The 22,951-nt window shown below is 42.9% G+C and overlaps 1 protein-coding gene across 4 annotated transcripts in view; it reads right to left on the bottom strand.

The window, feature by feature from the left end:
* The window catches only part of LOC146060445 (cell cycle control protein 50B-like), a 47,796-nt gene extending 28,735 nt beyond the window's left edge, over positions 1–19,061 (bottom strand). The window contains exon 1 of one of the 4 annotated variants that reach the window (XM_083173654.1): positions 18,936–19,061. The gene's annotated coding sequence lies outside the window, so the exon portion shown is untranslated. Of the gene's footprint in view, positions 1–16,453; positions 16,594–17,293; positions 17,314–17,346; positions 17,364–18,935 lie in introns of those variants that run through there. The other 3 variants (XM_083173653.1, XM_083173655.1, XM_083173652.1) reach the window with 3 other exon arrangements.
* Positions 19,062–22,951: the final 3,890 nt, after the last annotated feature.

Below are 22,951 nucleotides of genomic sequence, written 5' to 3'. Positions count from 1 at the left end.
GGTTTGTTTATATATGGTTTATATGTGACAACCTGTATTGCTGGGTATTTTCCCTTGTTTATTCTAGGGTTATTTTTCCCTTTAAGCAGAGATTTGCACTTCCCTGTCTGGGTAAATGCAGGCACCGATCTCCTATATATACACACACTGATTTATGTTTTCATCATATTTCAAAAGTATGTTTTTATTTTCACACTTATTTGTATATGGGTTCACAGGTTGATTCTCCCAACTTGCTCAGTTCACAACATATATATTTGTGTCGTTTTTTGCAACTAGGATGCAATTCTGATCTTTTTCCGTTTCTGTGTGTAGTTTTTACTAGTACATGTCAATTTTTTGGGGGGTTCAGTGTCATGTATATTTGTTGAATTTTATTACAGATTTGTTTTCACATGAATTGTGTATAACAGCCTGTAGGGCTGGGTTTTTTCCCTTTTTGTTTATTTTCAGTTTTTTTTTGCCCGTAATGGCTTGCACTCCCCTATCTGCGTGAGTGCTGGTGCTTAAATAGCTTTTTTGCAGGCTTGTTTCTATGTAACAACCTGTACGGCTGGGTATATTTTCCCTTATTTATTTTAGGGTTTTTTTCCCAGCAGAAGTTTGCACTTCCCTACCTGGGTAATTGCTGACACGGATTCCCTATGTGTGCACACAGATTTGATTTTTTGTCATGTTCCAATAACACACTTATTTATATATACGTTCACTAATAGATTCTCCCAGCTTAAGTGAGCGTCAACACTGTTTTCTTCCACACACACCTTAAATACTCTCTTAATTTACATTGTATACATACATTGTATACATTTGTATCATTTTTAGCAGCTAGAGGTCGGGCTCTGATAGCTCGACGCGCGTTTCACCTAATGAGGCTTTTTCAAGACCAACCGATTGTCTCCTTTGGATTATCTTTATTGATTTAGCTCCTCCAATCAGATCGCGTACCGGCGGACACGTGTTTTGTTATCAGCCAATCCTGTATTTGTGGTTTCTTCTCCTGTTTAGACCGCATCTCCGTCTATTTTGCCCCATGTGACACACGGATGACGTATGACGCAAACCACGTGACCTGGAAATAGGGCAAAATAGACGGAGATGCCGTCTAAACAGGAGAAGAAACCACAAATACAGGATTGGCTGATAACAAAACACGTGACCGCCGGTATGCGATCTGATTGGAGGAGCTAAATCAATAAAGATAATCCAAAGGAGACAATCGGTTGGTCTTGAAAAAGCCTCATTAGGTGAAACGCGCGTCGAGCTATCAGAGCCCGACCTCTAGCAGCTAAAAATGATACAAATGTATACAATGTAAATTAAGAGAGTATTTAAGGTGTGTGTTGAAGAAAACAGTGTTGACGCCACTTTAGCTGGGAGAATCTATTAGTGAACGTATATTTAAATAAGTGTGTTATTTGAACATGACAAAAAATCAAATCTGTGTGCACACATAGGGAATCAGTGTCAGCAATTACCCAGGTAGGGAAGTGCAAACTTCTGCTGTGAAAAAAACCCCTAAAATAAATAAGGGAAAATATACCCAGCCGTACAGGTTGTTACATATAAACTACATAGAAACAAGCCTGCAAAAAAGCTATTTAAGCACCAGCACTCACGCAGATAGGGGAGTGCAAGCCATTACGGGCAAAAAAAACCTGAAAATAAACAAAAAGGGAAAAAAACCAGCCCTACAGGCTGTTATACACAATTCATGTGAAAACAAATCTGTAATAAAATTCAACAAATATACATGACACTGAACCCCCCAAAAAAGTGACATGTACTAGTAAAATCTACACACAGAAACAGAAAAATATCAGAATTGCATCCTAGTTGCAAAAAACGACACAAATATATATGTTGTGAACTGAGCAAGTTGAGAGAATCAACCTGTGAACCCATATACAAATAAGTGTGAAAATAAAAACATACTTTTGAAATATGATGAAAACATAAATCAGTGTGTATATATATAGGAGATCGGTGCCTGCATTTACCCAGACAGGGAAGTGCAAATCTCTGCTTAAAGGGAAAAATAACCCTAGAATAAACTAAGGAAAATACCCAGCAATACAGGTTGTCACATATAAACCATATATAAACAAACCTGCAACTAAATTACCTAAGCAAAGTCAATACTAGCACCCACCCAGACGGGGGAGTATAAGTCACTACTGGCAGGAAACCTTAAAATAAATACAAAGGAATTCTTAAAGTGACATGTGCTAGTAAAAACTACACACAGAAATTGAAAACTATTAGAATCTCCTCCCCTAAAAATCACCAACTGGGGCAATACATTTTCAAGCTCTGAGAGAGCTAAAGCTTAAATTAGAACCCAACACACACCTCTCTCTAAAAGAGGAAAATGCTATGTTGGATGTCAATTATTGAAAATTAAAAAGAATTAACTAGCATTTATCCCTACATAAGATACATTGAAGGAGGAAAATTGGGCTGTAAGCCAATTTAGGCAACAGTGTATAGACACAACAGACCCAAGAGATACCTCTAAATAATCAAATACAGTGCAGCAGACAACGGGCTTGGACATCTTTTTTAACACTTTATTCTCCACACTCTCTCATTTCTTCGTATAAGCACTATGTCTATATGTATATGATTTTAAACCCTTTATTTCACCTATAAAGAACTAATCCTCTTCTGTTCCTATAAGAATAAAAAGGAATCAAGACAAAAGGGGAATGTTTTAAAGAATGTTTATTAAAAGTTAAATTTTATTGAATTCATTATTTCAATACAGTGAATAAAAACAAAAAGTCTCTTTACAGTGTGCACTCATACAGCGTAACATCTTTTTCTGCACAACTTCTCGTGCTACCACAGTTTTTAGTGATGGATGTCCCCTTTTCCAATCACGGATTGTCTGTGGCTCCACATATTGGTTGACATTCACCCATTGGTACTGGTTTCCTCTGTCCTACATACCCGTAGGGCATGGCTTGCGGTGTTAAAGTCAACCTCAGATATTTCATTACCTTGTACTCAGTTGTCACTACTGGCCATTGCCTCCCAAATACCAAATCTCTTTCACCTCATAGGTTTCTCATCACTCGCTGAGGCCGCATCCTCTGGAAATTCGTTATCTTATGCACAACTTCAAGCCCAATTCTCCCTCTCCCATAGGGAGTTCTTCAAGTTCCTTCAATTTAGGCATTGGCTATTCGCTATAACTCCAACTCCTCATATTGTGTCCACACTCAGTTTGTACATTCAGAATAAATTGGCATGTGCAAATAGTAGAGGGGTATCACCCGGTGGTACAATCTATTGATAGAACCCACAGGCTTTGTAAAAATTTCCCTCTTTATCGAAATGGGAACAGGATTTGAACAAATCATTAGTGAAGAAGAGTGGCACCAAATATTTCAAAATTGTTTTAAAGTGTCTAAATGTATCTCCCATCCCGTACAATATTATAAATGACTCCACTGTCTTTATTTGACTCCGGTGTTGCTGCATAAATTCAGCCCAGCTAATTCTAATCTTTGTTGGGGGGCTGTGGATATGTGGGCTCCCTATGCCACATATTCTGGGAATGCCCATATATTTCTAATCTCTGGACTGCGGTGTTTGTGCTAATCTCAAGAGTTTTAAAAATCCCTATTTTCCCGACTCCAAAATTGGCAATTTTTCACCTATCTAATGGTCTGCCTAGTAATGAAAGATATATTATGGGCCATATTTTGATCACATCTAAAACCTTAATTGCACAATATTGGCGATCCACCCGAATTCCAACTATCCCTCAAATTGAAGAAGCCATTTAATACCACTGTGAATATTCCAATATTCCAAATCGCGCTAAAAGCCTGTTTTCTTCAAATTAATTCTTTAGTGTTAGGCAGCCTCACCACTAGGTTCCCTGAGGAATAGGAAACAAACAGACCACAATAATTTTACCCAATAGTGGTATGGCGCCAGTATACAGAATATAAATGTCCGAATACAATAGATCCACATCCAATGAAGCACATAGATATCTTCCAACAATTATTTATTTGTCTTCACAGGATTGTTATGGTAAAACCGCATGTAGATAGATCCATCATGTTTCGTCTCAGAGACTTTATCAGGGAATACAATAATCTACAAGCATAAAAACTATTCAACTTAATATATCCATTTTCTATCACATATTTTATAAGAAATTGGCAACGTGATGCCTAAAATATGGGTAGATCAATTATTCCGGTTGGCCTCCTCTCTTATGGATTTAATGATTATACTTATAAGATGGACGAAGGTCATTCATCCGGAAAAAATAAAATCTCCAAAAGTGCTTCTGGCCTTCTCGTCATCCTGATGACGAGATTAAATCTCAAAAGATCTTGAACCTGTGTGGTCTTCTGTTATTTCAAGTCGCCTGAGTGCTGGCAGTGTACCAGTGTATGTATGTATGTATGTATGTATGTATGTATGTATGTATGATAGAGAGATAGAGAGATAGATATATATATATATATATATATATATATATATAGTGGTGCCAGAGGAGACAGCAGCGGCACTCAAACAGGAACTTTTCAAACGTGTTTATCACAGCATAAAACGGACCGACGTTTCGGAGATTACACGCCCCTTTGTCAAGGTGTAGCAGTCAATACAAACAATGTGCACACAGTGTTTACCTTAAATAGGGTGAGAGGACAGGTGTCGCGGCGTGCAGGGTCCGTGACACGCCGCGACACCTGTCCTCTCACCCCATGTCTAGCCGGAGACCACTTTTTTTAAGGTTTTGTTTTTTAAACTGAAGACCAAGAATATATTGTCCATTATCTAGATACAGTATATGTGCTTATTGCTCAACGTTAATAAAATCCTAGAAAGAAAAAGTTAACAGCAGTTCAATTGGCTGCCAGAGTCTATTGCATAAAAATCCTGGAACAACCTATCATTTAACCTGTTAGCAAAAGAAGTTGTCATTAACATACTATTAAAATTCATGGTACTTCTTTCCTAGCACGGCGCCACCGATTTTGATTGTATTGATCGGGTCGAAAAAATCGCATCGATCGCATCGCATGCCAATCAAATCGCATGCGATGCGACCGACGCGATCGACCCGATTATTACATTGGAATCAATGTAAAATGGTCCCTGAGACCCGATTTTACATTGATTTCAATGTAAAAAGCCCCAAAAACCCACCCTTTTAATAGCAAACCCCCCTGATGGTTGAAATGGCCCCCCATTGTTAACGCCACCCCGAAGCGTGGTACGCGTCCTCCGACCTTTTTATACCCCCACTATCCACATTGGCATGGACTTGATTTTATATAGTGTGGCGAGCGCAGCGAGTACCGCGAGGGGACGCACATAACTTCACAGGTATACGCGTCTGCTCGCCACGCTTCGGGCTCGGTGGCTCGCCACACTATATAAATTCAACTCCACGCCGACGTGGATAGTGGGGGTATGAAAAGGTCAGAGGACGCGTACCGCTGCGCTCGCCATGCTTCGGGTTGGCGTCAATAGTGGGGTGGCGTTAACAATACGGGGACATTAACCATACTTTCTAACCCTATACAATGAGAAATTGGCCATATTGGCCCATTTCCCATTGTTCCCTATGTAAAATCGGGTTGATCAACCCGATTTTAACTTTAAAAAGTAATTTAACATTGTTCTCTATGGGAAAATCGGGTTGATCGCGTTGGTCGAGATCAACGCGATTTTCTAATTTAACATTATTCTCTATGGGAAAATCGCGTTGATCGCGTCGCGGCCCATTATAATGGCCCGCAATGGACCCGATCAACGCGATTTTGTCTTTCACCGGCAAATACACTGGTGATTGACATAAAATCGGGTCCATCGGGTTGATCGCATGCCTTAAGTGCCTTAAACTTAAGGCATGCAATCAACCCGACGAGCGCTGTGCTAGGAAACAAGTACCAAATTTATGAATCAGAACCCAAGGTAGGAACCAGCCAGGGAACTTAAAAAAAAAAAAGGAAATGAAAAAAAGACTTCCTGTGAATAAGGAAAGGTTGAATAATGCAGATATAAAAAAAAACCTTACTAATAATTACGTAAAAAATGGTTGTTTCAATAATTGTTAAAATCAACAGTTAAACAATTTCTAGGACTGAAAACATTCTATTTTCCAGTGTTGGAGAGCAGATGGTTGAATTTTATACGCTCCCATTCAGTGCCAGATTTTTGTTCCCACCAGATAGCATAGACAGATAAATCTTTAGGCGTGTACCTAGCTTTAGTGGGAGTATTCATTTAGCTTTAACAAGCATTATCCTTAATAGATTGCTTAGTAGAATATTGGGTACTTGTTTAGTTTCACGGCGGCAGCATGTCCATGCGCTACTTCCGGGTCTGTGTCCCCTTGCAGGGCTCGCTGTCTGGGGGGAGGGGAACAAACATCTGGTAGCTTTTGACAACCATCCATTTGCTCCCAGAGGCTGGAAGTGGATAAAAACGATTGGATAGATAAAATTTGTTAAATCAAAACAGCTTTAACCAATTTGTCTGCATGGCCATTGTCTTGTTTTCCAGTGTTTTGGAGCAAATATTACAGTACATTCTCATTTGCTCCCATACATTGCATATTTTTGTTTCCCCCAGATTGGACACATCTTTAGGTGTGTATCCAGCTTAAGATAGTTTGATCGGGTGGTAAATGGTAGATATCAAAGGAATCCTTTGAGAGATTATGCTGTGATTTACCCCTATGGTCCTTAATGAAGATATGCCATCCGTTTCAGCAAAAAATTGTCTGAAGCAGGAAACACACAAAAAGATTTTGGGTGAAATGTAATAGATTGAGAGATGCAGAAAGTGAGATATTTGGTTAGAAATCTCTAGTTTTGGTACTTGTTTCCTAGCAGGGTCCCATTGCATACCTTAACTTAAGGTAGGAACCAATGTTAAATGGACCCCATATCCGATTATTTTTGATTGTATAGCCACCCAGATGGGTCATTTGGATGTCAAATGCCCCCCATTGTTAACGCCACCCCACGATGAACGCCAACCCGAAGCGTGGCAAGCACATTGCTCTGCTCCTGCACTTCCCTCTTAATTTAGGATTTCCATCACCTGTGCTGAAGCACCTTTGTTATCAATTAACCTGTTCAACAAATGTGTAAATGCAGTAGAGTACATAGGGGGAGGGGCCCTAAACTGCACACCCTGGACATATGAGGTGCTACCTGCTGAGACTTGTAGTGCAGCAAGCAGGAGGAGGAGTTTGCAGGTGCACACTAAATATATATGCTAGACCTTTTAATATCTTGCTATATTGCATTTGAGGTTATTAGCATAGTAATGGCCATTAGTATCGGCTTGTCCACCGCGTCCAGGTTACCTCAATAGGACAAGTCCCTAACACTACTCTGGGACAGGTCCAGGGCACAGGGCCCCCCAGGCCAGCCCAGCAGAACCACCCCATGGCATCACATTAGTGTGAAATTAAAGTGATAGTAAAAGGGATAGGGGAAATTATATGTGATAGGACTTACCTACAGTAGGTAAGAAGTAATAATAAATGTGAAGGGTGCTACATATATATTAAACAAACTAAAGGGGTGATTGAAAGTATACGATATGATGCCATGGAGCAGCCCAGCAACAGCAGCCCAAAGAGCCCTGCGCCCCAAACACAGTCCCACAGACTAACACTCAGCATATATGTATAGTAGGACTTACCCTCATAGTGCCAAGCTGAGGTGTGCAGTCTTGAATGTTGGGACTCCAACCTAATTAAAATCAATTTGGGACAGGTGGGTGGGGTGCAAGTTAAGGAGGAAGGCGTCTCTAGTTCCTTCCAGTGTGTATGAATACACAATATATAGTACATAGGGGGAGGGGCCCCAAACTGCACACCCTGGACATATGAGGTGCTACCTGCTGAGACTTTTAGTGCAGCAAGCAGGAGGAGGAGTTTGCAGGTGCACACTAAATATATATGCTAGACCTATTGAGGTAACCTGGACGCGGTGGACAAGCCAATACTAATGGCCATTACTATGCTAATAACCTCAAATGCAATATAGCAAGATATTAAAAGGTCTAGCATATATATTTAGTGTGCACCTGCAAACTCCTCCTCCTGCTTGCTAAATGCAGTAGAGGAAAGTCCAGAAACAGAGCATTGTGTCCCTCCAGGAGAGGGTCATGTTGGGAGGTATGCTTAATACATCTGACTCATAGTTTATAAGATCCACTGGGGCAGGTATTGATGTGAATGTTCAAATAGTCTCCGTAAAGCGATGCGGAATACAACGGTTAATCAGGGCCGGCGCCACCACTAGGCAAATCTAGGCATTTGCCTAGGGCGCCAGCCACTGGAGGGCGGCACTTCGCCCCTCGCATGAAGGCTGCAGGGGTGTCCGTGCCGGGTACCTGCGGCGCTGTGCGATCTGGCGGCGGGGTCCCTGCAGTGATGCGCGCTATCCGGCAGCCAGGCGGCTGCGCGGGAAGTGCTGATGGGTTTGAAAACTCGCCGCACACTGCCAGTTGTATAACCTTCATTACATGCACATGGGCAGTATGACTGGCGAGTCCCCGAGTGCCCATAAACGTGTGTTTAGAGCATTAAAAGGAAAGATATATGTCTATTAGCCTAGGGCACCTGGAACCTTTAATTGGGCCGAAAGATAGATCTTTAGGGATGTACCCAACTTTAGTGTGCCTTAAGGACATGCTAGGCGTCACTGCTCTAATTATTCAAGCAGTAAAGATAATTGTATATAATTGCTTAGTTGTTCTTATTTAAGAACAGAGGTGTAGTATTGTATAATTTTATAAAGCCATGCCTTGTAAGTGATTGCCCTATTTAGAAAAAAAAAAAATCTGCGTTCACCCAACATCCCGCACGGTCCCAGGATTACATTGGCCCTTATTCTGATCGGTGCGGCTGGATCCGATTATGCGGCCAGGAAAGTGCGTGCGAAACCCCGCCTTCCATACGGTTCGCCAACTCCATCCGTACGCGGTAAGAAGCTGGCCGAACGGACCGCACGTGTATTTTTCACGGAATACGCCTCCTCCATCTCAGGGAACCTCCCCCATCATTCGATGGTCGCAGACCATCGAATGCAGGACCGAGTGGTCCACCAGCTCCCGCAACCTCAGACCACACGGACATTTTTCCGTGCAAAAGCAGGGATCTGGGCGGGCAACTGACATCCGGCGATGTCATATGTCCGCCCCCTACATGTGCGTCAAGGCCGCATTACCATACGTACGCCCAGCGTTTGCATGGGAACGCCCATGAAACGCGGGGCGTATGCATATGGTAATGAGCCCAAATAGCCCTTCACGCCCCTCTCCACCCCCTGTTCGGAGTGTTCACATATCATGCGGGATTTGGCCGTACGCCCCGCTCGCACATGCGCAGACACAAAACATCGGCGGGCCGAACGCACGCGGATATATCCGCACCGACCAGAATAAGGGCCATTGTGCCCGAGGGAGGTATGTAATAAGGATCGCAGGTTATGGAACTGGCAGGAATTGGGCACTGGTCAATTTAAAACAGCGATCTGCTAGAAAGCTAGTCTTGCATTATAACTGATCAGCAAAAGTCACACCAGTATTGTAATAGAACTTTGTATTTCTCACAAATCTTAGAATTTTACATAACCTCATAGGAGTAGATTCATGTTCCCAATGATTACATTTTATAGATTTATGCTCAATGTAAATGGTTGAGCAACGGCTATTCCTCACACTTCCTAGAGCAGGCATTACCAACCCCGATTGTCAGGGCCTGTCCCGCTGTCCCACCCGCGGGCGGCAGTGTCCCGCGGTGTGGGGGGGCTGTTGGGAGTCCCCCCTGTCAGCTGCTAAGCAGCGGGGAATAAACGCTGTGCGCATGCACACAGCGTCTATTCCCGCAGCCAGGGGGCTGGGGGCATGGCTAGAGGCTCACAGAGCCTCTGAGTCATGCCCCCATAGCGGCAAAATGGGGGCGTGACCTCGCGGAAGAGCCGCAAGTATAGGCCACGCCCCCAAAAATTTCGTCCTAGAGGATGCCTATGCACTGAAATGGTTAAACATGGGTGTGTTTTGTTATATTGTTAAATAACAGCTGCAATGAAGATACTGTGAGATCAAGAGCCCTGACAAGGTTTTCAGAGTCTCAAGATATACATGCACACACCAGTACAAATGAAAACACTTTATGACTTTTCATACGCAAACAATGCTTTACTGCAGTTCTTAGCAAACTAGGTGCTATGAGGCACTTACAAGTAACCAGGTTGCCTTGGGTTTGTGATCCAGAAACAAATACATTTATTTATGATCAATGTGAGGCAAAACCAGAGCTGGTGGCTGCCATGCAAATATGGACAATCAGAAGCACAGCCTGTCAACTACCAGAGAAATTATCTTAAGGATGTCAAGGGTTCCAGTTGGCTGACAGATGCAGATTTGTTCATAGTTCACATCCCAATGGACATAGAGGGAGAAAATAGGCGCTTGGCACTGTGCCCGAAGCATGGCAAGCGCACAGAGCCATGCAAGGGGACGTGGTACACGGATATGGTGTCCATGTACATATTTTGATTTCCATATCGACATTTTACTTGTGTTGTTACTTTTGTCACTCTTGGACTAATGCATGTCTTTCTTTTGGTGGCGACCTATTGACTGACTAGACATTGTCTGAGCACCGCCGCTGAAAGCTGCTCATTTGCTCCCCCATTCTTTCATCTACCCCCATCTCCGCAGCTCCCTCTCACTTTACCTCCTCTCCGTATAAACAGGGACTTTTCTAGAGGGAACAAGAGGGAAGAGGAGAGAAGAGGAAGGGAGGCAGGTCATGCCTCGGCAGCAGCACGTCACAATCTAGTGCATGGGTCTTCAAACTGTGGCCCTCCAGATGTTGTGGAACTACATGTCCCAGCATGCCCTGACAGTTTTGGCATGCTCTTATAGAAAAAAAAAGTGGCAATGCATGTTGGAACATGTAGTTTCACAACATCTGGAGGGCCACAGTTTGAAAACCCATGATCTAGTGACTGCCCCGGCGTGAGAAACAGAAAGAAAGACAGGGACTGCTGCTGCCGAGGGCAGGACCCGCCTGTTGCTGCCAGCCCCTGCTTAGGTATACTGTCTGCATTTGATGCAACACATTAATGTGCTGGATGTGAGGGGAGAGAGAGAGAGAGGAGAAGGCTGAGACCGGCACCACTGTCTCTCCCTCCTCCCTCCCGCCATTCACCTCTCTCTCTCTCTCTCTCTCTCTTCCTCCCAACGCTCTCCCTCAACTCTTTTTTTTTTTTTTCGGGGGTACTATTTTTTTCCTTCATTTATTAGCAACAACAAAAAAATTCACCTAGGGGGTGCCATAAAAAAAAAATGCTGTTAATCTGGGGCAGGGCCACCATGGTGGGGGGGGGTTTCACATTGTTAATCAGTTGGCAGCAGTGGGATTATTCAACTTCAGGCAGGGTCCCATGCTTTGGGTCATGCAGCCATTGGGTATATTAATAAAAAAACATAAGACAATATTCACTGTGCAATGTAATAGAGAACGGAAGATGAGAGGAGCAGCATTGTGCGTCAAGTGGTTTGGTGCACTTATCATCTGAATAAACAGACAGGTGGACAGGCCAAATTCCCTTCCAGGAATTCAGGCAGGCGAGTGGCCAAGTGGAAGGCTGGTGCTTTTATAAACCCTTGTGCATGGCCACACATGCTTCATACAATCCCTGAGTCAGTTGGGGTCCCTCACAAGGTTGGAGTCTGGTATGGGTGTAACCAGTCCTAAGAGTGAGACTCAGGATGAAAATGGAAAAGAAAAAAAAAGTGGCATGTGACTTCCTGCGCCAGTTTCAAAAGTCCCATTGAAATCAATAGGTGGCCTCTCTGTTAATCATTGTACCACAATTGATTTTAATGGTACAACATGCGGAAGCTATCGCCCCCCCCTTCACTCCTGGTACTGAGGACAACGCAACCTGCACTGCCAATCCTGCAGGCACACCCACACTGAAAACCACATAGGAATCCTTCATACCACTACCCATTCAACACTGCTGGCACTCTAGACCTGAGGAAACCGCTGGCATTACTGTACTGCATGCACTGCCAACACCCTCTAGCACAGTAAGTGCGCTGTTTCCAGTGTGCTTTGTATCCCGCACTATATCCCACCCACGCCATATAACACTAGCTCCGTATCGAACCCGCAGAGTATTACTAAAGTGGATTGCTGAGGAAAGAGCAGGAGATCTACCATTGTATATTGTGTATAAGTGGCTGTAGTTTAGGGTTTGGTTTAGGTACTATGCTGTAAGAGTGTGTTAAGGTGCATACACGGGGGCGATTATAGCAAATATCGCTGGAAATATGGTCGCTGAGCGACTATATTGCCAGTGATTGGAGTGTGAACCAGCGATAAATCGCCGGGTGCGCGCTCCCGTCTCTGGTCGCAGATGAAAAAAATGTGACACTGAGCAATAGGATTGCTGAGCAATATTTTGCCAGCGATCATATTGCCCCATGTGTACGCACCTTTAGGGTTTAGCTTACCTACTTTCTATATTGAGCTGCCAGGTTTGATCTTTTGGATGGCCGGCATTCCCACCACCAGGATATCATATGAAACAAGCCCCCCCCCCCGATGTACGTTTCCCTATCTCTGGTCCCTATGACAACCCTCAGCCCAAGAGACATAAATTACCAGCTCTGTCTCAGACATGTACCTCTTGGGGCACCTGGTTACGCCTCTGGCTGGGAAATGGTGATTTTCTTTTAACATTTTTTTTTGCTGTGAATATCCTTCCCATGGCCTCATTAAAAAGATGTACTGAAAACCTGATGACAATGTCATTTTTACTGCAGACTGCTTGAAATAGGTGAACCTTAATTATAGACACCTGTACACAAATGGCAACATGCTGAATGCGGGTTTCATGCAATTTGACTAAATTGCAGCACAACAACACTGCGTAACCACCAACAATCGTGTGTAGGTAAGCACATGGGATTTTTTTGGTGGAAAGGAAGCAAGTGAAAAATTCCATATACTGTAGCAATATACTATATTTTAAAAGGTACATTAATGCGCTAAATAGCGTCAACAACCTCTAGGTCGACCGTCAAAAGGTCGGCACATGAATAGGGTCGACATGAGATTTCATGATTATTTTTTTTTAACCGACTTGTTCATACTGAAGCATGGCGAGCGCAGCGGTACACTGTTATGGTGTCCTTGTCGACACAGACAACCAAAAAAGTGAAAAACTCACGTTGACCTTTTTATGTGTCGACCTTTTAACTGTCAATTTTTAGTGGTTGACCCAACAACCCATTCCTGTTATGCATATGGTAGCTGCACTTGATTTGGAATAAGAGTTGTGCAGGATCTTTTGTTCAAACTATCCTTGAGTATTGCAGTTTGATAGACAGTAGCATACAGATTGAGCTATCTTTGTCTTTGCAGGGGCTGGTGAAACGATCAGTTCCTCTTAATTTAGGATTGCCATCACCTGTGGTGAAACACCTCTCTTATTAGATAACCTGTTCAAAAACAGATGATGGCAGTCATACATTATGAGGAAAGTCCGGAAACGGAGCATTGTGTTGCCATTTTTCAGCTTCCAGCGGCTGCATGTGACTTTACGCAGCCACCTAAAGACAGTCCAGACAAAACGCCAAACGCCGAACGCCGCCCCAAGCCCTCAACCCCCCCATCAGACTGCGAACACACATTGAGCTTCACGCATGTGCAGAAGTGTGAAAATCATCTGATAGCGGTTTTCACACCACTCTGTGGGCTACTGAATCAGGCCCCATATCTGTATTAAAATAATACAAAAGAGCAACACATAATCCTAAAGCATACAGTATGCTTTGGTTATAGAGTGGATTATACCAACAGATACTTTTACTTAGTTAAACCCTTTTATTTATTTATTTTAAGATTCCAGTCTGAGTACACACAAAAAGATTTATCGGTCCAATCTGCAAATGACAATCAACTATTCGCTAGCAAATGCTGGCAAATAGACAAAAACAAATTTTTACATTTGTTAAATGAAATATGACCAATTTGCCTGGCTGGCCATTGTCTGTTTTCCAGTTTTGGGGGCAAATGTTTGGGGGCAAATGTTTAATTCTCATATGCTCCCATACATTACCAGATAGATTAGACAGATAAGACTTTAGGTGTGTGTCCAGCTAAGTCAATTCAGTAGGCAACAATTTGGCTGCTTCCCCCCTGGCTAACCGCAGCCACCAACTCCTGGCTGCCCACAGTAAATGTGGCCATGGCTTTGACAAGTGTGCAGGTGGCCACGGCCGGGTCACTCTCAAGTGAGGTCACCACGTCACCTGGGACTGAGCGGCTTCAGCGTGGCATTATGAGGAAACTGCTACCCGGCAATGTGGCACCGAAGCCGGATCATTAGCGTGAATTACTCCCCCAAAAAAAGCTGTGTCGTTATGGTTATTACACTCCCCTCCCCCACTACCAGCACCCTTTGTGTTACTAATTGCATGTGTTAATACATATGCAATTAGTTTCATTCCCATGCCAGATGAGAGGTATTTTCCACTGATAATGCAGCCTGTCCTCAGTGTTTGAATCCATTTAACATTATTTGGGGCTGCTTCTCCTGTTAGGGTGTCCCCACACACAGACTTTACAGGTCTCTTAACAATGTTCCATATGGAACAGACAGCTATCTACAGTTCATGTTTTACAGCCCATCTAGCAGGTGCACAGGTGTTGTTATTACTTACTGACACATTTTAAGAGATCCACAGTTGGAGCCAATTACTCAATAGGTTGACAAGCATTAGGTCGACATGGTCCTTAGGTTGACATGGGGTTTTTCTCTTCCTTTTTGGAACCGACATATGCCGACAGGTGGTATCTCATGCCCTACCATCCACATGGGGTGGTGGGAGAATAAAATAGTGTACTGAGTGAGGCACCGTACCTGAAGCATGCCGAGCGCAGCGAGCCATGCAAGGGGACGCTGTGCTACGTTTCAGTGTCCATGTCAACATTCGGGACAAAAACGTGAAAAACCCCATGTCAACCTTATGACTGTCATCCTAATGACCCTGTTGACCTAGTTGATGTCTATTCAATGATCCATACCTAATTACTTCACTTGTGATTCTGTGAGGAGACCTGGAAAACGTTAACCGTTGGTAGCTCTCAGGGACTAGAGTTGACTACCCCTGGTTGAAGGGTACAGTAGCCTGTTCAGGGTTCACTGATAAAGATTTGGGGGTACTTGTGTATTTTGGCGACACGCATCGCATACCATAAGGCATACGATGGTATGCGATGCAACGCGATATTGTACAATGCCATACAATTTTACAATTGTATGACATTGTATATGGCATACAATGCGATGCGATTAAACATTGTATAAGCAATGGGTGCTTACAATGTTAAATGCACCCCCACGCCACCCCCCCACTATAAACGTGAACCAGAAGCGTGGCGAGCGCAGCGAGTCCGCGAGGGGCGGCGGTACGCGTCCTCCGACCTTTTCATACCCCCACTATCCACGTCGGCGTGGAGTTGAGAATAGAAAGTGCGCTCGCCACACTTTCTATTCTCAACTCCACGCCGACGTGGATAGTGGGGGTATGAAAAGGTCGGAGGACGCGTACCGCTGCGCTCGCCACGCTTCGGGTTCACGTTTATAGTAGGAGGGTGGCGTGGGGGTGCATTTAACATTGTAAGCACACATTACGGTGCTTAAAAGCACCCTTTAGGGTGCTTATACAATCTTTCATCGTATAGGGGCCAAAAATCGCGTTGCATGGCATGCGATGCGATTAAAACATTGCGCGACGGAAATCGGGGGCTATAATACACAAGTACTGATTTGGGTTCAGAGTTAGGGTGGTATGGTTATATATGGAGCCTTGCTGTACCATCTCTTTTAACTTGGACATATAAGGATTGCACAGCTTCCAGGTGAAATGCAATGAAGTCAGCCACAGTGCTTGGGTCTTATTTTAAAAGGATCAACAGAATTGGCAGGCACTAGGAAGTGTATGCTGTAAATACAACAATACAATTGAAAACCTACTAAACAATAGGATCATACACACGCATGTTAAAATCTGTTAAATACTAATAAAAGTAACCATGGATCATAAGCATAAATAGCACCAATAAGTTATTCATTTAAGTATACATACTATAATCTCAAAAGTAAACAGCTTTAAATGTATAGCATGAGGTGATTTCTCCATAGGAACATAGCCTGCAGTAAGCCAGTTGCTGCTTGTAGGGAAATGGCTGTTCCTGGACATCACTCTCTAACGAATATTGAATAGACAGAAAAGACCACACAACTTTGTATATGGTTAGAAGTACAGTGATCCAATGCTTATGATGAATCAGCACTAACACTATCTAATCACCAAGAAACCAGAAATGAACAAATAAAATAGAGTTTTTAAGAAAATCTGAGAGCACACTTACCACAGAGACTCACAGCCACAGGATGTTAGAGTGCTCATTGGGCCACTCCTATGTGGGGATGTAGATAAACCAGTTATCCCACTAGCAGCATTCTCCTACCTCTGCTCATACTTAATCTGACACCTCTCTGTCATGAGTGGCTTCTTTAACTCCACCCAACAACACATGTAGTGAGTTTAACAAACTATAATCCAGGTATTGTCATGATACTTCTTAATGATCCACGTGTATGGCTGCTAGGCTTTTATGTTATTACTATGTGGATTCAATATTTATTTATTATTTCTCTGTTATGTGGAGCAGACTCAGTATAATGTGTCTCATATTTGTTATCACATACAACAAAAAAACTTTTTACTGGTCTCCAGCCACTAAGCACAAGCTTTTTCAATGTGTGTGTTTTCTAATGCCAATTAGTTAAATCACAGGTTCTCAAACTCGGTCCTCAGGACCCCACCAGTGCGTGTTTTGCAGGTCACCTCACAGAATCACAAGTGAAATAATTGGCTCCACCTTTGAATCTTTTAAAATGATATAAATAATTGCATGAAGCAATTCAGCTGATTGTATAGCCCTGTTTCCAGGACTTTGATCACATCAATATATCATAGTTGCCTACCCTCCTACATCTGCAGGAGACTCCATGAAATATCAGCAATCTCCCTCTCTACCTGATTAGTCTAGCAATCTCCCTCATTTCACCTAGCCCACATTACACGGTTACATTTTTTGGGAAAAAAGTAATTAGAGACAGATGCATTTACATTAAATCATCAGCACCATTCCCCAGCACTTTACCAAGTATAGTATATCTTACTAACTGCTTTGGGGCTCCTCTACATTTGTATATAAGGCATTAAAAAAAAAATCCTCTCAGATGTAGCAGTATACACCCTCGCTTCTAGGTGCCACGTTCACAATCTCTTTTCACAATCTCTCCATATATGGAACTAGACACTCCCCTTGGGAGGAGCATGGCATGAAAAATTCTACTACCAACTATAATCTCCCTGAAACTAGTTTTTAAAAGTAGGCAATATATCTAGCATTGTTGCCTTTATTATTTAATAATACCTTACATACTGTACCAGTTGCAGTGATGTCATAACAATGCCATTAGAAATGCAGGAGGGATGGGCTGTTATAAATGCCTCTAGCAAATTATTTTAGTAAAACACTCATGAACCCTATATAGTTGTTTTACATTGTGGATAACAGAAGTGTTAGCTTTTAATCACATTTTAAATAGTTCTCTACCACAAATTAAATTATACCTGTAGTAATAATGGCACACATTTAAAACTTTTTGCGAGCACCAGTGTGCACCAATTAAAGGCGAATGCTGCACTGGAGGCAGTGACAGAAAACCCCAACAACACCAGGGGATATGGTCATTGGGTCACCAGCAAGTTTTTAGACAATCATTAGGTCGACATGAGTGTAGTTCGACAGTGTCATTAGGTTGACATGGGTTAGGTCGACAGTCAAAACGTAGTAGTTTTTCACTGTTTTTTGAGCCGACATGTGCCGACAGACGGTATTTCAAGTCTTACCATCCACGGTCCTCAAGGCACACCAACAGTGCAGGTTTTAGTGATATCCAGGCTTCAGCACAGATGGATTAATCAGAATCACTCAGGTTCTAATTAAGTCACCTGTGCTTAAGCTTGGATATCACTAAAGGTGCGTACACACGGGGGCGATTTAGTGCAAAATCGCGGGCAATATGGTCGCTGAGCGACCATATTGCCCGCAATGGGAGTGTGCACCGGCGATATATCGCCGGGTGCGCGCTCCCGTTTTTGCCCCTGTGGTGATCGCTGGTCGCAGGAACATGCTCCTGCGACCAGCTGATTACCACTGCCGGGCTCCCCCCGGCAGTTTCTTTTTCATCAGCTACCATCTCTGGTCGCTGATGTAAAGGAGAAACTGAGCAATATATTGCTCAGCCATATATGGCTGAGCAATATATCTCCCCCGTGTGTACACAGCATCAAACCTATACTGTTGGTGTGCCTTGAGGACCGTGGTTGGGAATGCCTGCACTAGGGAGTGGTGGGAGAACAAAATAGTGTGCCGAGCATAGCGAGGCATTGAGCCCGAAGCATGGAGAGCGCAGCAAGCCATGTGAGGGGAAGCGGTGCACTTTAACCTGTGTCCATGTCGACATTCGGGTAAAAAAAAAAAGTGAAAAACCCAATTTGAACTTTTGACTGTCGACATAGCCTATGTCAACCTAATGACCCTGTCGATTTAACCCATGTCAACTTATACTAATGTCAACCTAATGACTGTCTAACAACTTGCTGGTGACCAACTTATCCGGCCCTAGGCATAGGCAAACTTAGCAAATGCCTAGGGCATTTATATTTCCTAGGGGCGTGCAGCTCATACAAGTGAGCCAGCAGCAGTGGGAGTGCCAGTGCAGGGAGCAGAGACAGTGGAAGCAGCAGTTGGCAGTAACAAAAAATGGCCATCTTACCTGGAGGAGAGCTGCTGTGCATGGCCAGTCGCGGAAGCTCCTCCTTCAAGGGGCCTTTGCAGAGTCCAGCAGAATGAGCTTGCACTGACTGTCTCCCTGCAGCCAGCCCAGGCATAAATATCTGCAGAGTCCAAGCAAGGTAAGTGCTGTGTAAGGAGGATTGGGTTAGAATAATGTGTGACAAATGTGTAAGCGGCATTATGTGTATAAGAACATTATTATACACTGTTTGGTGCAGTGTGAATAAGGAGCAATGGGTCATGGGCAGAACTAGTTACAGCGCTCAGGGGGCATAAAATTAGCTAGGGCCGGTTCTGTCAGGAGCTCAGTGAGCACCAAGGATTAATTCTATTCTGCACATAGGCAGTTAAATAAAACAAACTAAAAGGGAGAGTGCAGGCTGAACTTGCATTAAAGGGTGAGTTATTATCCTGTCCGGTACATTGTGTTTGTGACAAGCAAACTTTTATGTTTTAAATCCTGGAGAAGTGTAGACAATCTGCCACTGTCTGATGTACTGGGCTCATAGTCCACTACTACTGTACATGTAGGTTGATTATGGCAGTTCTTGCATAGATTATGGTCTACTAGTTGAGTGCTGTGTAGCATTAATCATGTCATCCATGCAGCTCTGGTAACAACAGCCTTAAGGTGCGTACACACGTACAGATTTTCTGTCTGATCTATCTGGTGGGAACAAAAACCTGGAAATGTATGGGAGCATATGACAATCAAAAATTTCCACCCAAATGCCGGAAAACAGAAAAAAATATATATGCTTTGATAAATCAGAACGATTAAACAATTTTGTCTGACTGATAACTGTCTGTTTTCAATTGTTTGGGAACAATTTTTTGATTGTCAGTTGCTCCCATACATTTCCAGGTTTTTCTTCCCACCAGATAGATCAGACTGAAAATCTGTACGTGTGTAAAGCTGCCCATACACGGAGCCGTTCCCCGGCATCCGTTCTGTACTTTGCGATGCGCGCTCCCGCGCATCACATAGTAAGGTACAAAAAGTATGTGCTGAACATACTTTTTGTACTAGGTACACATCGTATCGGATTGCAGTGCATGCACACTGCATGCACTAGGGATCCGATCCGATGTGTGCTAATTAAGTCCCAAACTAATCCGTTAAACGGACCGTGTATGGGCAGCTTTAGGGTTACCAACTCATCCCTTTAATCCGGGACACATATTAATTACGCAGGTTCTGTGGCAGTTTAAAACCAGGTGAAATGGAGTCTTGAGATGTGGCAGTTTAAAACCAGGTGAAAGCCAGCAACAGAACCTGTGTAATTAATATGTGTCCTGGATTAAAGGGATGAGTTGGTCACCCTAACGTGTGTACATACCTTTTATCCTGATATCACCAATATACACAAGGAAGGGTGACGCAGGTAGAGCTAGGCTAGGATATGCACTAACGAATTCACAGGAAAAAACTGCATGGCAAATGCGCACTTGGTAATTATATGAAGCATCTTCTAGGAATGTATTGAGGCATGTTATTATCCCTAATTAGTAACTCACTGCTTACTGGGAGTTATTTTTGAACATGCAAACAACATAGTGATCAGCAATTATACATCCTACTTTATGTGCTCAGAGCATCATACACAATATCTATGTTTGATCACAGAGGGTTAAGAGACAGCAGTGTAAAAAGTCACATGTGGACATGCCCTGCCCACAGCTGTTGAAGGCCTAAATATGGAGTTTGAGGTGTGAAGAATTTCTGGCAGGTATGCGGTCAGTAGACAGTCAAAAAGTTGACCACTATTGGTCAACAGTCAGCAGGGCGACACGTAAAAAGGTCAACATAGTGAAAAGGTCGACAAAAGTTTTTAAAGAACTTTTTTTTTAATCAACTTGTTCATATTAGTGTGCCGAGCGCAGCATGGCGAGTGGACGTGGTACACTAATATGGTGTCCATGTCGACATACAGCAGACACCAAAAACTCTGAAAAACATGTCGACCATTTTCCATGTCGACATTCTGCCTATCAACCAATAGTGTTTGACCTTTTGACTGTCGACCTAACAATCCACCATCTTCTGGCAATGTGATCAGAGCAGAGAGTATTTGAGAGATATATATATATATATATATATATATATATATATATATATATATATATCTCCCAACATGACCTTTTCCAGGAGGGACACAATGCTCTGTTTCTGGACTTCCCTCTTAATGTATTATTGCCATCACCTGTTTTTAACAGGTTGATTGATAAGAAAGGTGTTTCTCTCTCCACAGGTGATGGCAATCCATAAATTAAGAGGAAAGTCCAGGAGCAGAGCATTGTGTCCCTCCTGGAGAGGGTCATGTTAGGAGGTATGTATGTGTGTGTGTGTGTGTGTGTTAAACAAATATCGGCACACCTGGCAGCAGTGCAGTTACAATAGTAGTAACAGGTGACACGTCAAACAGCAGCCAGATAATGGGAAACAAGAAAAGAGAACAAACAAATGACGCACCAATGTGCATTAAAGAAAACGTGCTTAATTCAAACAATTGAAGAAATCATCCACAGGGTTCCATATAATTCAGAATACAGTAACACACTCTGTGCATATATGGCTAAATTGAATATATATGATAAAGTTTTTCAATAGTTTCATTTATTTCCAACTTCATTGAAACAGTATAAAACAAGAAATGTGATGTGATCCTTGTGGCGCTCAAAATGTATATGAAAAAGAAAATAGTTACGTGCTTGTATGCTCCGTACGGCCCAGATGTGGAGTATGTAACATCAGATTTTCATGAGTAATTCATACATAAAAAACAGATAAACAAGGACATATATAGTGTATATATGTTTCTCAACAGTTCTTATAAGGACTATCTTCCCAAGGATGAAAAAATGTATGTTTGTAATTTGTATTAGATTTGAAGATACAGGTAATCAGGGTGAATGGTTTTAGAGGTAATGGGAAGCCAGTGAAGGAATTTGCAGAGTGGTGGAGCAGAAAGCGGTCAGTCTCGCTGTAGCATTTACCATGGATTGTAGAGGGAAAGAAAGAAAGATACGAAGATGTTAAGCCGTGTAATTTGTGGTGATCTGGCTTGTCAATATAGCCTAGGTTAGCCATAATCACACCTTGTTTACACTGAGGGCAATAGCAATGAGCAGCATCGCTGTCGCTTGGCAAAATAGACAAGTTTAACTACAGCTGGCGATACACCAGAACGACCTGCAAATGACCGGATCGCATGCAGGTCGTGGAGTGAAAGTATATGTTTAAAAAGCACAACATTGCGCACACGATCCATCAATATTGTGCGCTCAGGCCCAATATTGTTCATGTGTAGGGGGGCCTTAAGACGCCCATCTGTTTGTATTTGGCCTTAAGCTGGGTACACATATATACAATCCCTGTTTTCTTGCGACCGTCCATAGACGCAACGGACCGTCCACAAACAGCCGATACGCGCGTACACACCTGTACAATTTTACTTGCGACGTCGGATGTACTCCCGTCCAAACAGTCGCAAGAAAAAGATTGTACCACCATACACACTCTCTCGATTTGGGCTATTGACACAATTATCATAATGGGCTGGGTTAATGGCATACCAAAACAAAGAGGCGTGAGTACAGAACCTAAACAAAAGTCAGGGTACGCATCTCCAGTCAGCCGGCAGGGTGCCTATGGACAGATACGGCAAACTGCTATAAAGATGGGGTACGCGAGTACAGTCAGTTTGCCGTATCTGTCCATAGTTATCCTGCCGGCTGACTGTAGATGCTTTCCCCGTCTTTATAGCAGTTTGTTAGGGCTAACTATTTGTTGTCTAGAGTGGCTCATCACATCCATCAGATTTCTCCCTGAATAAAAATATTTGAACTAATCTGTGTTTACAGGAAAAACGTAAGCTTAGATGTACCCGACTTAATACAATGGGCAGTGCCTGAACACTAAGGGTATTTTCCAGCTTCAGGAATATTCTAGCAATTTTTTTATTACCAGTTATTTATATAGCGCACACATTCTGC

This window comes from Crinia signifera, chromosome 2 (assembly GCF_055691185.1).
Source record: "Crinia signifera chromosome 2, ASM5569118v1, whole genome shotgun sequence".
Classification (NCBI taxonomy): Eukaryota; Metazoa; Chordata; class Amphibia; order Anura; family Myobatrachidae; genus Crinia; species Crinia signifera.
The sequence above is the reverse complement of the archived record's forward strand: the minus strand, read 5'-3'. Positions and strand labels throughout refer to the sequence as shown.